This window comes from Poecilia latipinna, unplaced genomic scaffold (genome assembly GCF_001443285.1).
Source record: "Poecilia latipinna isolate Pla-1442-1.1 unplaced genomic scaffold, P_latipinna-1.0 Scaffold148, whole genome shotgun sequence".
NCBI classification, from domain to species: Eukaryota; Metazoa; Chordata; class Actinopteri; order Cyprinodontiformes; family Poeciliidae; genus Poecilia; species Poecilia latipinna.
In genome coordinates, this window is record NW_015112764.1 from 336605 (window position 1) to 352196 (window position 15592).

At 39.1% G+C, this 15592-nt stretch overlaps 2 long non-coding RNA genes across 3 annotated transcripts in view; one reads left to right on the forward strand and one right to left on the reverse strand.

Annotated features, from left to right (window-relative positions):
• LOC106945527 (uncharacterized) overlaps nucleotides 1-7387 on the reverse strand; it is a 34018-nt gene extending 26631 nt beyond the window's left edge. For both annotated transcript variants that reach the window (XR_001424580.1, XR_001424581.1), the window contains exon 1: nucleotides 7276-7387. This is a non-coding gene — a long non-coding RNA (uncharacterized LOC106945527). The remainder of the gene's footprint in view (nucleotides 1-7275) is intronic.
• Nucleotides 4985-15592, forward strand: part of LOC106945526 (uncharacterized) — a 93991-nt gene continuing 83383 nt past the window's right edge. Inside the window, exons 1-2 of the long non-coding RNA XR_001424579.1 lie at nucleotides 4985-6007; nucleotides 6132-6194. This is a non-coding gene — a long non-coding RNA (uncharacterized LOC106945526). The remainder of the gene's footprint in view (nucleotides 6008-6131; nucleotides 6195-15592) is intronic.

Sequence of the window (15592 nt, forward strand, 5' to 3'; positions counted from 1 at the left end):
ACTTTCTCCACCACTGGCTGTTTGGGGAATCCCAAACAGCTGACATGTCGCGCAACTGAGTCTGGTGGATATCAGAGATGATATGTGGAAATGTTTATTATTATATGTAAAGGTCGTTATTATATATGTTTATGTTTATTCAGTTAAAAATGTTAACTATGAAAAACTATAGTCGCCTCCAAATCATAGTGCAGCAAATAGAGCGGCTGCTCCCGCTGTCTTTTATTCCCCGCCTTTTCTTTTTGTTTCTTTCATCTCTTAAAATGACTCCACAAACTGCCACTATTGCTTCTACATCGTCATCCGTGTTTGGTCATTCTAATTTCCCCTATGCTATGTTGGAGGTTTTGTGGATTTTCTTCTGGAATCGCGATGTTTGTGACTGGAATCGGTTCGTGTTGCTCCTGCCTTGTGGCTGGAGACACGAACCGATCGAACCTGTTGTACTTTTATCAGCTCTGTGGTCACAAAGGTTTGGAAAATCGTCCGACAATTCTTAAATCTTGCCGTCTAAACCAGACTTAAGACTCACTAGCTCTATTCATCTCCTCTCGACCACTGCCCAAACGCTCTGACTCTGGTCGCTATGGTAACGTTTACATATCCCTTCAAAATATGATACAGATGCGCAACAAAAACGAGCATTTTACTTTCGTGAAAATTTTAACTCACGATAATGACTAACGGGAGCCCTGAGCTTGTTTCTCTGCAACGAGACGGTCCCATCTGGGAGTGATGGGAGACAATGACACCCGAGGTGTTGCTTATATCCACAGCCTGCTTGGTCTCTACGTGGCGAAGCAGTTTGAAGCTTCATTGCCTCATTAGCAGCCGGTCGCCGCATGTTACACAGAGCGGCTTGTAATGTTTGACTCACCTACCGGTCCGGGATAAATCCATTCTCCTGTCTCTTCTCTGGGCCTTTTCCCCTTTGCAAAGACACTTTCCAAAGACACCTGATCTGTTTCTTACTCATTTTGCTGCTTGTGGGCTCAGGTAGGCGCGCAAGTAACAGAGAATCTGGTTAAATGATTTTCAAAATAAAAGATCCTCCAGACTCAAATAATACATAAAACGGAAATATTTAATTATTTCTTGCGCGGACCGGGGGTTGGGGACCACTGCTGTAGAATATGATCTCTGATGACTGAGCTGTTTGCATGTCATGACAGACATGAGACTGTCTCACAGTCTGCAGACTGAGGCCTACAGCGCCACCCCTTGGATGACATGAGTTCTAATAAAATCTAATGTTCCTCTAGGCGAGTATTTGAATGTAAATCTAAAAACGCAAGGGCAACACTGCTGTAAATTAAAAACTTTCAAAAGAGCAGATTCTGTTCAGTGAAGAGATTTAAAACCAAATTGTAAAACCCCAAAACTATTCTGTTCTTTCAGTTAAACCATTAATTACCTTCTACAGGATTTCTGGGAAAAAATAAATAAATAAATAAATAAATAAATAAAATTGGCAGTTTGAAACTCCTTTGCGGTTATGTCATATTTACTGTTTAAGGACTGTGTCAAGTAGACCAGGAAAGAAGGAAGGAAATATCTATTTAACTAAAATATTTAAACTTTTTTTGTTTTGTTTTTTTCAATCGAGCTATGATTGAGTTTATGGAAACTGCTGTAAATTAAAAATGGAATAAATACACCTATTTATTCCATTTCTACTGGAACTGCCAAGACAGTGATTGTCCATTAAAGTATTTTCCCTCACAAAAAAATCAAATGTATATATAGTATCTACTTTTGAAGTGCTTCAGTGTATTAGCAAGAGAAGCAAATATTTAATGAAAGTCTACCTAAAAACAAGTTCACAGGGATAGACACCTTCTGAGACCTGAACTCATGGTTATGATTTCAGTAATTATCACAGTGCAATGCTTGGATAATATTAGTTTAGGATGATGAAGAGGTTGCCACTGAAAACCTACAGATTGTATCTCCAGCACCAACAATAATTTGAATCTAAAAGCTTGTATTTTAATGACGCCTTGTAGAGCCAGACGGCCCTACCTGCAGCGTCCTGACAAGGTGTGGCACTCCACTTCACTGAGCTAATTTTAGCTGATGGCGGCTGGGATGGATTACTGAGAGGCTCGAAGGCGACATGATATCTGGGAGGGAAATTACTTCAGCTTAATGAAGTACATAACTCATTGTTCACATGCTGCTCAGTCCATGGCACACACACTCAGTCTGGGAGGACAGCTTAGAGGGCACTTCACCGAGTTGTGGAGGAGATCAGCTTCTCTTAGGAGAGTCAAATAGATTCTCTTTGGGGTTAAATGTCAGGAGAGTTGGCTGGCCAATCAAGCACAGTAACACGATGGTAATCACACCAGCTTTTGGTGACTTTGGCAGTGCAGGCAGCTGCCAAGTCCTGCTGGAAAGTCATGACACCCTGAAGCATCCCTGACTGTGGGTTCTGGGACCTTAAATTCCAAATAAAATGTGAACTTTACTTTCATATGAGAGAGGATAGTAGACCACTGAGAAACACTCCAGTCTGGTTCAGGAGTGGCCTGACATGAGAAGCTCATCTGCAGCAGAAGTGTGGATTAGTCTGTGCATAGTCGCTTCTAATGCACTGACCCAACCCCAGACTGAAAACATTTTGCTTGACAGTTCTCTCAAGGTTGCAGTTCTCCCTGTTGCTGGTGCACCTTTTCCTACCACACTTCTTCCTTCCACTCAATTTTCTGTTGATATGCTTGGATACAGAACTCTGTGAATAACCAGCTTCTTCAATAAAGATGTCTTCCCCTCTGTGTGGAGGTGGGGGGGGGGGTCATGGACATGATGTCGATGTCCATGACTGTCTTACGGACATGTGTTCAGTTTGTGCTAGGAGTTAGCCTATCAGTGAAGGTATTCAAACCTAAAATAGCATCTCAATGCTAAAAATGTATCATCAGCACAGACGTCCCTAATGACATTGTCAGTTTCCACATTTCTAAAGTAGTTCCATGAATAATCAGGAGTTCCTGAAACTCTTAAAAAATGAACAGATTGAACAGAACTTTGCACGAATTTGATGGTTGAAGAACTTAACAGATTAAAGATATTACATATATTTGTTGTTTAGCTTGTATGTCTAGTTATTCAATAACTAGTGTCTTATGACGATGTGCCTTCATGTTAGCTGGTCTTTCCCGTTTTTTTTTATACAGTTGTGGGGAGAAATTCAAGCAATCTTCTGTGGTATGTTTCTCTCTGACTATCCAATAATTTGTACGGGCACCACTCATATCCTACAATTATGACATTTAATTGTGTGCCCAGAGTATGTAAAGGTAGGAGCACGCCTGGAGTAATTTTAGTGTGATTACAGGTTGTAACCTGTCAACTTAAAAATATTAAACTAGATCAAATTACACATGTTTTGAGAATTCTTATAACTCTACTAAACTTCAATTATTTAAGTACAATTAAAGTAAATTAAAATTGGAATGTGTATAATATTTGATCTGGAGTCGATGATTCCCAAAAGCAAAAGAAGGGGATGAAGTACAAGAAAAAGCTGGACGGCAGCATCAAGCCACCATTGAGCCTACAATGAGTCACTTTGTACTGAAATGGAAGTAGGAAGTTATGAAAGGGCAATATGAGTCTGAAAATGATAGGAACAGAGTGAGGGACAAACTGACCCTGAGATGCTGAATGACTTATCAAAGGGAAAACCAGCCTTCACAACAATCAGGGCTATACCACTGGATTACAACAGAGGGGGGGTTTCAGTGATGCTTAGACATGGACGGCAGAGAACAAACCTGCTACACTCTGTGAGGAGAGAAGAACCACACCACAGTTTGTTTTTTTTGTTTTTTGTTTTTTTTAATGTTTCCCTCATTTCAAGGTAGAAAAACAGGTGCACCGTTTCTTTTTCTGTAGACTAAGTAGAAGGCTTTTTAAGCAACAGTTTTAAATTTAACCAAGGATGATGACATATTTCAGGAGCAATTATGGTCAAAGTTAAATCCATCGCTCTGTTCTAACTGCCTACTCAATCACAACCTAATTCACTACTTTAATGGTTCCTCTTCTCAACATATGTAGGTGAGCTGATTTTAAAATGACTAAAATTATCCTGAATGTCTTTGTTGACCAGGGAAAGTTATTGATTGCATAAAAGGAGTGAGATGAAGTGAATGAATTGGTGAACAAAGGAATTTTTCTAATGCAGCACTTGATGTGGAAATTCCACTTATGCATAAACTTTGTTAATGGTTATGATACAGAAGTGGGTTTTTGTAGATTTCAGTCACCTTATACACCGAGGAAATGCTGAAACCCTGAGTTGTTTGAAATCAACTTTAACCCAGTTGTTGTGAGTTCCGCTTTTATTTAAAGTATTAACTGGAACATTTATTTTAGCGTGAAGCTCAACTTTTTATACTTTTATGCTGTACAGTGTACTCTTGTATGTTTTCCTCATTTGAAGCACTTTGAATTGTCTTGTTGCTGAAAAGTGCTATATCACTAAAGTCTAGGACATAAAATGAAAATGGGGATATTTTGTGAATTTGATATAAATATGTTTTCAGTATTAAACTCTGATTTTTCCAGTCTACTGCAGGCTCGTGTGTCCAGCATAACAGTCCTTTGTGCTTTCACATTTTTTTCTGTCATTCTAAGGTAAAGTTACATTACAGTAATGTAATTACATTACTGTTGTCCAGGTTAACATTAAAATTAATGTTAACCTTTGATTTTCAAACTCGAACATTAGTAAAGTTAGACTAATGTGACTTTCCACTGTATTTTATACTCTTACATTCTGTTCATTACGCTGCATTATTGCTGTAGTATTTTACCAAGCCTTGGTGTTGTGCTGGTCACACCTGCAACATACTTTAATTGGACCATTCTATGCTTACATTAAGGTAAATCATTCATTAAAAGCAACAAATATAAACCGATAAAATGAGTTTACAAAGTGATGCCAAACATAAAGCAGTTTAAATGAAAGTTGAGTCAGTTTTAGGAGACAAAGCAGATTTGTTCTTTGGTGTTTTAATTTTCAGGACAACATTTTTAAGTTTTGAAATTTGAACAGGCTTAGGACTTGAACAACTGGATAACATCAGAAGGTTATTTGTCATTAATGCTAACCGCTGTTTACCTGGCGAGAAGCTGAAGTGACATCATTGTTCTCACTGAGCCTGAAGCTTTTTGGACTTTTTCTGCGGACTTGGATCCTCTTAGCAAGTTAAATGTTTTAAATAAAGAAAAAACCACACATGGGCTTGGAGTTTCTTAAAAACTGAACACCAATTCTGATTTGAAGCATTAAATACTGAATTAGCTGTGAGCTACAGTAAGTGTAGCATGTCTAGGGCAACCGTTTAAATAACCGCGTCTTTATGTTTATGTCAAAACTTGCTTTGCAGGAACATGGAAATACAATGTAAGTTTTTAACGGATCTGTTCAAATATAAAAATGTTAAATCTCTTTTCTTTAACAAATATTTGGTTTGGTTTATTTTATGTTGCTAAGAATTAGTAAAAGTGTACATGATGAAGACTATGACTTGATGTTTCCCAGAGGTCACAGTATGTCTGCTTTATGCTCACTGTTCACTAACTTGGTATTTTTTAATCCATTTCCCGGCCGTTAGCTCCATCCTCTGCACCTGTTCATATTTTGAGCAGGTGATGCATATCGCGATTCTTTCCCCGAACCCTCCCGAGGCTCTGAGCGCTCTAAAATCCCTTTGACAAAAGCATTTGTAAGCATCAAAGTCTCTTCGACAAAATAAACCCAGAAAGAATGTTTTATCAGGGCACCAAAGAGGGTTAGTGTAGTTTTTCACGGGGTTAACCATCTCCAAATGGTCGGGGTGGCAGATTAGAAGTGAAGGGCGTGCTCCTGGGCGAGAGAGGGGAGAGTGGATGAGAGAGCGGCCCTAATGCGGCATCTCATTACAACCTCTGTCAGGATCCCTCTATTCTACCATCATCTCCCCTTAACTTGGTAAAAGCCCAACTGTCGCTTCGAGTGAGTGTGCCGCCAAGGAGGCATTTACAAATAAATGAAAAATGTCAGACTTGATTTCACTCCTTTCGGACTGCGGTGCCTCAGCTTTGTCACAAACTGTCTTTGTTGTTCTGGTCTCTTGCAGGTCCACCTCCTGGTCGCCGTGGATAGGTTCTGGCAGGTTCAGGCCCTCTGTTTTTCTCCCAGGGTAAGCTTGGAGACAATGACCTTCCCTTCATGTTCCTGAAACACTGATTCCTCCTGTTTTTTTCTGTGTGTCCTGGCTCTGCTTCTCTTATCTTTGTCCTCGAATGGCGTGTGGTTTTTGAGCAGGCAGGAAGTTGGAGCTGGTTAGCTATGACTTGAAAATAAAGAGCTGGAAAAATGTCGTGGAATCCCGCTCACAAAGAGCCAACATGGTACCGTCTTTAACCCCTTAGCTTTGTGGTTCGCCTGAGATGCCCTTGCTAGCGCTGCCGCCACCACAAAGGCAAGGAATTAAAGACACACTGCACCTTTTTTGATCGCGGATGCTTTCTCAGAATCTTTAGGATAGTTGTTTAAAGGAGAGATGCAGCTTTGACCAGGGTTCACTATCAAAATTTACACATCTCATTTGGCACTTTAATTGTATTTATTGGCTTTAGCAGAAAATTATGCTATGTCTGAATTTCTTTATCGGAGAAATGATCTTCACATACCCATGCGAACAGAATCGGGATGAACGTTTTTGCTGGAAAACATTTATTGTTTTTTGTCTCCGTTTATGTAAAATCAGTAGAGTGAAAATGTTTTTCAGAATATTATCAACAATTGGAGAAGATTTCATTTAACGTCAGATTCATTAGACTTGCGTGCAAATATAGCTGAGCTTTTTTTTTTTTTTTAAACCTACAGCTTATTTTTCCTTTTACTTTGATTTCATTTGGTAAAGCCTTTTGAAGTGGTTTTTAACATTACTGTTGAATGGAGCTGATTTAACGTCCCTTAGTTGACTTCATACTTGAACCTTAGAAACATACATGATGTAAAATATCTTGGAATCCAAACATCTTTGTGTATACAGCATACCAAATGTATTCTGCTATAGTTTTCTTGGCATGCTGCTGCTAAACACATCATTGCTGTGTTTACATCATGTGATGCTCCAAAAATCCAATCCTGTTGTTGTAGTCATACTTTCTGTCTGTCAGCTAAGAGAAGTTTGTGTTTTAACCACTTTTCCAGTTCGCCTCTCTGATCAATTATTGGAAAACAAATACAATCCAGAAAAACATCATTTTACTCACCTGCTGCCTTTAACTGTCTTCGTAAAGGAAGCACTGTATGTTCCATAAGAGTTCCTGGTGAAATACCATTACTTATAGCGGGTTTTATGGAGTACAAACGCCCCATGCAGACCCTTTGCAATGGGTTGTTAAGCTTCTTTAGTAACACTTTAAAGACTGTGAGTGGTGGGTGGGAGGCTTTAAGCAGAGGGGGTTGAAGGACAGCCTGTTTGAAGATTGTAAAGGCAGGACGCCTCAGCATTTAAAGATGTTAATGATGCATGTCGCTCACTGAGAAGCCAGCGGACTGCAGCCAGCTGGTTTCTTTAGCATAAATGTGTGAGAGAGAAAATCTTGATGCTTTGTGGTGTCTTGTTTTATATCAGAGTCTTTTTGAAGGGTTTAAAAGTCAGAATAAACAAGGTATTTGCAGAAGTAGCCTATTTGAGGGTGTGTTTAATGGGTCCCAATCAACCATTAGACATCAAGGGATTACATAAATAAGCCGTGTTATTTACTGGTGCCTCTTGAATAGATTTCTTGGAGAAGCAAGAGCTTAAACAGCATCTTGGCCTTGGAATCATTCCAGCAGAAACAAAGCTTTTACAGGCGTCGACGTGCTTGAAGAACTAAACCTAAATTCTTATTGTTATCCTGGCCATTACCTCCCGACACATTTTCACTTGATTCTGATCTCCCTTCAGTGTTCCATCTGAGATTTCTCCCATTGATCTGGATTCCTCCAGTAGAATTTCCATGGGGCCAATCAGTGAACAGAAAAACAAAATTGTGAACGATAACATTGATTTTATGGTTTTAGAATTGTGATCTGCCTGTCGTCGAAGTTTAGTAATGGCGGTGGAGAAAGTTTCCTAGGTTGTTTTGTGCAGATAAAGACACATAAGCAGGTTTGTAAAGCTCTGGTCTTCTGGTATTGATTCTGTCTGATTTGAGTTTTTCTTATTCAATAACATAAGTTAATTCTGCCAAATATTTCTCTTTCCCTTCTATCTGTGAGCAGTCAGTAATGTGCTATATTAGTTGTTTTGCGCGAGAGCGGCTTCCATCTAACTGAATTTTACTTGATAATCTCTGCTCCCAAAACCAGAGTGCTAATCCCAACATGGCTGCCCTGACTATTTTATGAAAAATTAAATTAAATTACAAATCAAAGTGTCTCCAAAATTTCTCATTTATTTACAAGAATTGTCTGGCCTGCATTTGCTTTTGTGACCATTACTGTCTGGATATTCTTTTTGGCATATTTTCTGAATTGCAAATGATGGATCTCAACTGATCTCTCAATGCAGTGGATCAAATTTTCATGACGAGAGGACTGGCAAAGGAGAGCACCTCATACCCCAACAGGACATAATGCAGCTGAATACATTATGGATTTCTTGAGGAAGTGGAAGATGATGTGTCTGTCCATATTGTCGGTGGAGGATGTTGGAGATGTGTACATGCTTGGATTTTTGATAACCCGATATGACATAAATTTTTATTTTGAGAGAAAAAAATATTTAACCCTGTTATATCTAGGATGGGAAACAAAGAGGCAATAAATACACTAGACAATATTTTACTTCAAGAATTTGTTTTCAAAAGACAGCAGTCAGAAGTTGATTTTCAGTCATGGAGTCAGAAATTTGATTTTGTGTACTTTTATGTTCTAGTGTGTGTGTTCCTATGGAGTGCTGATTGGATTGGTGTTTTCTCCATCACAAAGTAGTCTGTATTATTCTACGTGGAACCTCATGAAGCAGTTACTGGTGGATGTGATTGAAGCAAAAGTGGACAGCACTTTTTTTGACTCTTTGCTTTGTGTGTTCCTTTGCATTCTGGCACTTTGAATCTCCCTTTCTTTTCACCCAGTACTGATACAGTGCAAAGAACGAGTCAAGCAGATCCACTCCACCTGTGGGTTTTATTGTGTTCTCTGACCACAGCAGGACAGGGGCTTTGATCATTTTCTTGTTCTTACCATTCCACAAATCAACTTCAGTGACTGGATGCAATTACGGAGAAGACTGACTGACTGGTTACCATATCACCCCACTGCATAAAGGTTTTCTTCAGCAACGGATGTCTTCTGTTCAAAAGATCCATGTCCAGTTCTCTTCAACTTCACCTTCAGAAATTAAGTTGACACTTGGTAGTCTGTTGCTATGAGAGAGTCACTTGTGAAGCAGGTGTCAAAGAAAATCTTGAAGTTTCTCTCTGAGCAAGTTGGAATACCCATCTCGGGTAGATGCATAACTTTCCCTGTATAGAAACCCGTGTGGAACACCATCAGGTCCAGTCCACCATCAGGTTGAAATTTCAACATCCAAAGTACAGGGAGGAGGACTCAACATTTTTCTGAGATGTGTGGTCCATACAAGTTTGCAACCTTTGCATCTTAACAGCCATGCATAATGTCAACACTTTACATGGCCTGGTTGATTCATTCCAGGCCTGTACAAGAAAACACACCCAATTCACACGTTCCTCTGTTGTTTTTTGGCACATTAAAAAATTTCTCTTAAAATTCACATGGCAATTGGGTGGAAACATAGACATTTAGTACATCATGTAAAACCTTACATTTGAACAGACGTGTTTTCACCTTTTGAGTCCATTCCTCTTATAGAAACAGTGGGTCTAGAGCAGGGGTGCCCAAGTCCAGTCCTCGAGAGCCACCATCCTGCAACTTTTGGAAGTATCCTTACTCCAACAGACCGGGATCAGCTCTACAGAGGCCTGGTAACGAGCCATTCATTTGATTCAGGTGTGTTGAAGCAGGGATGCATCTGAAAGTTGCAGGATGGTAGCTCTCAAGGACTGAACTTGGGCACCCCTGGTCTAGAGTATACACACTTGACCTAAAACCATAATATCAAATCAGAAAAATCTCAGAATCATGCTGTGAAGTATGTTAGGAGATCTTTCCCTTTTTAGATATACCAACTAAAGCAGTAAGTGGCCTGAAAAAAGTAACGATCATATATAAATCGCAACAAACCAGGATGTGGCTGATGTTGCAGACATGACATCTTTGCCAGGATTGTCATCTTTAGCTGTGATAATAGCAGACTGGGTTAAAGACGTGCGTAATGAAAGCCCTTGGCGTTGACAAAGACCTTGGTCAGTTGCGCTTTGTTGCAAATTTTGTCTATGTGTGTGTTTGGCATGTGAATGATGAGCTCCATTCACTCAAGGTTACTTGAGGAGTCATCCATTTCTCCAATCACTGTCTATTACTTGCTCCAGTGCACCACTTAGGCTGCACACATAAGCCTTCATGGGCTTTTTTCTGGGTGTAGAGTGTTTTTCAGTATGTTATAGAGGGACTATATATAAAACCCAAAGTGAAAATATTTTTTATATTGAAATTGATCTAATAGGCATAGGAAACATAGTCCTATGACTATAGGGAGGTGTAGTTGACATTAATACATCGGCTTATACTTTTCAGATATTACTTAGGCTTGATCATTCACAGACTGAACATGAATTGTTGTCGAGCATTGGAGACCCCATAAGGGTAAATCCTCATGTAGATACTGTTCTATTATTACTGTGCTGCTTCACATGCTGTTTTTAATTATGTAAAGCACCTTGAAATGCCTTGCTGCTAAAATGTGCTATACAAATAAAAATTGATTGATTGATAATGAATAAGATTTGCATTATCCATATAGTGATCTCTCCACAAAGAGGTCAGAGGTGAGTCTTGCACATGATAAATGCCCACAGACTGCTGACCTCTGTCAACAGTGTGTGGGCTGACAGAGGTCATGTACCGCTTTCTCTTGTTTCACTCAAACTAAAGTTGACAAAGGTGATAGTCCAGTAGACTCTGTTTGATTTGGGACTAAAATTGCAATGTTTGTTACATTTCATTCATTTATTTATTTGTGACGGTACAATATATACAAACATAGAACAAAATGAGTCTGTAATTGATGCCTTATACAAAGAGTATATAACTAAAGCTAATTCACCACTCAGGACTCTGCTTGGGCATTTCCCCTCTGCTTGCTGCACCAAAAACAACTAAAGGAAACGACAGGAAGACACTAAGGAAGAAGACACTGAACAAAAAGTCAGTTTTCACAATGGAGTAGTGTCAGATTGTATTGGTTGTAGGATTTCTCTGTAATGTTTAATATAAGACCACAGCCATTTCTCCCACTAGCCCTTGGCCTGAGTGTTTATTTTGGGTATATTTACCCAGAATGCCCTGCACTATAATCTGCTTCCTGCTTTTGGAGCAGTCTCTACATTTGAACTGTGCCAGAATTCACTTCAATTGAAGAGAGACCTAGGTTTTTAGGTGGACTAGAGTTCTACATCAGAGTTTGATTGCACATTCACGCCTCTCAAAACAAACCAGACTTTCTAGGAAAACATACTAGAGTATCATTAAAGCAAATTTAAAGATCTTCCATGCAGCCAAATGGTGATGGTGATGATTTTGTAGGATTTGCTCACGAGCTGCATGTAAACCCATATTCAGGCTTCATCTCTGTTGACAGCGTTTCCTCTCTGTGGTCTATTTCTATCTTTTTCCCTCAGTTTTCCTCTCTCCTCCTGGTCTCTTGTCGACCTTATCGCTTCGTACAACAACTCATAACTCAGCGGCACACCTGCGATCCGTGACAGCTGAGCCTCTGGCCTGGTACAGTGCTGTCACTCAGCTAGCTAACTGCCTTTAAACAGCATGACCCTGCTGGCCCATTAGGCTTGTGTCAGATGGGAGTGTCAAGCCATTCCCCCATACACCTCGCTGCTTGGCCTTGCTGGTACCACATAATGACAGGTCCAAAAAGTTGTTCTCATTTTAAGGCTAAGTCTGCTTTGTTAATGTTCACATTCATTTTTTATAATCTACGAGACTATACACTGTATGTGAAGCAGCTGACATTGTGTTAAATTTATGGTATGAATAAAAAAATGAACAGTTTGAAAAAGGTTAATTGGCTGACGGTTCCACAGTCCAAGAGAGACCAAGGTAGAGTTAACACTTTTTGAATAATTACCAAGACATATCAGTATATATATTATACATAACATATTATAATTTAAAGTAGCACAGGACCTGTAAGCAACATTAAGCATGTAAGAGGAAAAAAAAATTGAGAGCAGTGTTCTTTATGTAATGATTTCAACTGAGGTGGCTCAAATCACTATTTGGGTTCAGGAACATTGGTGGAAATAAAAATCATGCCCTGAAATGTCAAATCACAGCGATCATAATGCTAGTCAGAATTCAACTAGACAGGGGTGCACTGATAAATCAGCAGGCCAATCAAATATCGGCAGGCCGATCAATCAACAAACCCCATTTCATTTATTGTTTGGGCGAATGGTCGATACTTGCATGTGAACCCGATCTTGTCCACCGATCTTATCTACCTCCATGTGTGTGTTGGGGTGAAGATGACAATTCAGTGTTGCAGAGTACTGGGTCATTGTGTGAATTTGTGCTGCACTTCTACTGCATACATTTATTGGCCACTTTCTTATGGGGAATAGCAGTGGTAGGAGTTTGTCCTCTAACCGGTCGGTTGCCGGTCCAATCTCCACTTCTTCTCTCTTTCGTTATGTGTGACTTGTGTCACTTTGTACATAGGGTTAGAAGATAAGTGAGGCAAGAAGGATAAACTTTTTCAGGACAAATATTTAGACATTCGTCTGAATATAAAACACACGAGAAAAAACCCACGGAGGTGAGTCCAGCACCTCCACCACTGTTGACTGTCACTGTTGACGTACTCAACCAATGCCGGATGTATGCAGTATGCAGAGTTGTGTGGCTTGTATGTTTAACTTCCTATCTGTTGGACTGATTCATTGAACAAGTGACATGTGGTGTAGGTCTGTTTCATGCACCTACACCACCATTGTCCAGTTTTTATTCTCAGTAAGCTTTTTTTCATCCTGGTTAAATATATGTTGATAATGTAATAGTGAAAATAACTGACAAACCAGTACAAAAAGTTTTTTCTTGATTTTCTTTAAGCATTTGCTGCAACATTCATCTTATTGGTTCAATCTTAGTCTTCACTTGGTGTCATGTTAGGTGGTCTTTACAACACTGACACTTGACATGTTCATTCAGAGATTAACCAGCTATGTTGGTTGCAACAAGTCATTATTTGAGCTACTTTTGCCTTTCTGTCATCTCTAACATCTCTCCCATTTCATTCTGTGATGACATGCTGACACTGATGGTATGTTGGTTAAACACAGAGGTTGCTGAATCTACTTTATTTGTTCACAGCTGTGTTTACTGTGCCATTTATTGTGACTATGTAAATTTGCTGATGCACATTCATTATTACCAATCACTGTCTCACTGGGTGGTAATTTGTATTGTTGATGAAATATCGCTATTTGTATTCACCTTGTGTTCAGACTGAAAAAGATGATCCCCATTACAAAAGAGTGACAATGATCTTGCACTTTAAAATAACAATTGGCATTATCCAAATAATTTCCCTTTTCTTACATGTAAATCTTCCTATTTTAAAAGCCATTGAATTTGATTTGTAAATCTATGAGACTATGCACTAGTAGATGGGTAGCAGAGCAACTTCCAAAGCCTACCTAATTAATGCAGGTGGTAAATCCAGATACTGTAGTTTCCTCCAAAAGTTCAAAAACATGATAGGGCTAATTATTCCATGGTTATTTGTCTAGTGTGTTTGATGCCCATTGGCGGACTGGCTACCCATCCTCGGTGTACCATGCCTCCCATCGAAAGACTGGTAGCCAGCAGTCATTGGATGCCTATCTCCAGCAGTCTCATCCAATGACTGGTGGAGATGGGCACTAGCTCCCCAGCCACAGTGTTGGTCTCTGTGTGAATGGGTTCTAAGTGAGTTTCGATGGATGGATGGAAACCTTGCATGGGAGTGTGTGGTTATGTAGGGTTAGGATTACGGGGTTAGCTGTTACAAAAACCCACAGATGAAGCAGCAAGTAAACTTTTTTGGGAGACACAACTTCTAAGTCAGTGTTGTTGAAACTAACCATCAGTATCTCTTAGTCTTGCTGTGTCTTGTCCCCTTTTCTGCTGTACTTGTTTGCTTTCCTTCATCTCCCCATGTTTCTCCATAAGTGAGGCTGGCAGGCTGCTTCCGATTAATCCATCCTCTCCCCTGTTTCCAATTACCTGAACTGTACAGCTCCTCACTCACCCAAATATCCAGCCAAGATTAACATGGAGTTTTGTTGTGGGTTTCAAATGAAAATGCTTAACATTACGTTACATTACGTAACATTATTCTTGAGCCATTCTCATGTTTGTTCAGTAAAATAATATTATCTTTTTTTTTTTTCAAAGTTCCCTGATTTTATTTTGAGGTATTTCATATCAACATTGGATGTTCATCTAAAAAAAACAAAACACCTTCTTTTGGAAAACTGGCTTCCCCTCTATCAATGTAGTTTATTGCATGACAAACAATTGAAATGGACTTGGTTTTATTGGACTGTAATTCAGCTCGTTATGTGCTAAATTCATGTAAACGGATTTAAAATAAAATTCCTATCTTAGCACAGCATCATACTCTCAATAGTGATCTTTTTACAATCTCGTTTTGCAAACGGAACATTACTCACCCATCTCATGTAACATTTCACTGAAACTTTGAGTCTGATCCCCTATTGGACTACAGTTTCTACAACAGTGGGATGATACTGACACTAAAGCATTTAGTTCAAGGGATTTTTCTGGTTTTAGAAAAAATGTTTAGAAAATGTATTTAAAAATAATTTGAAAACGGGTTTCACAAAAGAAATCCACAAATGCTCAACCATGAGTATTAAGGGGTCTATTGCATGATGACTCCAATTCCCATTTTTCCACAAGTCCACACTGAACCATTCAGATGGAGAGTTTAAATGCCATCCTTACTTTGTGAATAAAATCTGATCTAAGCTCAATAAAGAGTTCAGTAAAGAATTTTTTTCAAATGTAATTCATTGTTCTTTGTAAGGCATGGATTTTAATATTGTTCAATTAACAACCCAGATGTGATGTATAAATTCCACTGAGGAACAGGGTACCAATTATGAACAGAAATAAAAAGGAAATACAGGGAACTAAACGCCATGGACCCACTCAACGCATTAACAAAAATACAATTATAGACTCACTTTGTTATTAAAACACCCACAATATCTAATTCTCCTCTTAAGGGATGGATAGTGTTATTGAACACTGAGAACTGTAAGACATTTGATGATGGTGATAAAGCTCCACAGCCACAAATCTCCAGTCTTTAGATACAAATTTCCATTCAAAGTGAGAGGCAACAGCTACCTAAGATTATGTGACATTGCTGAC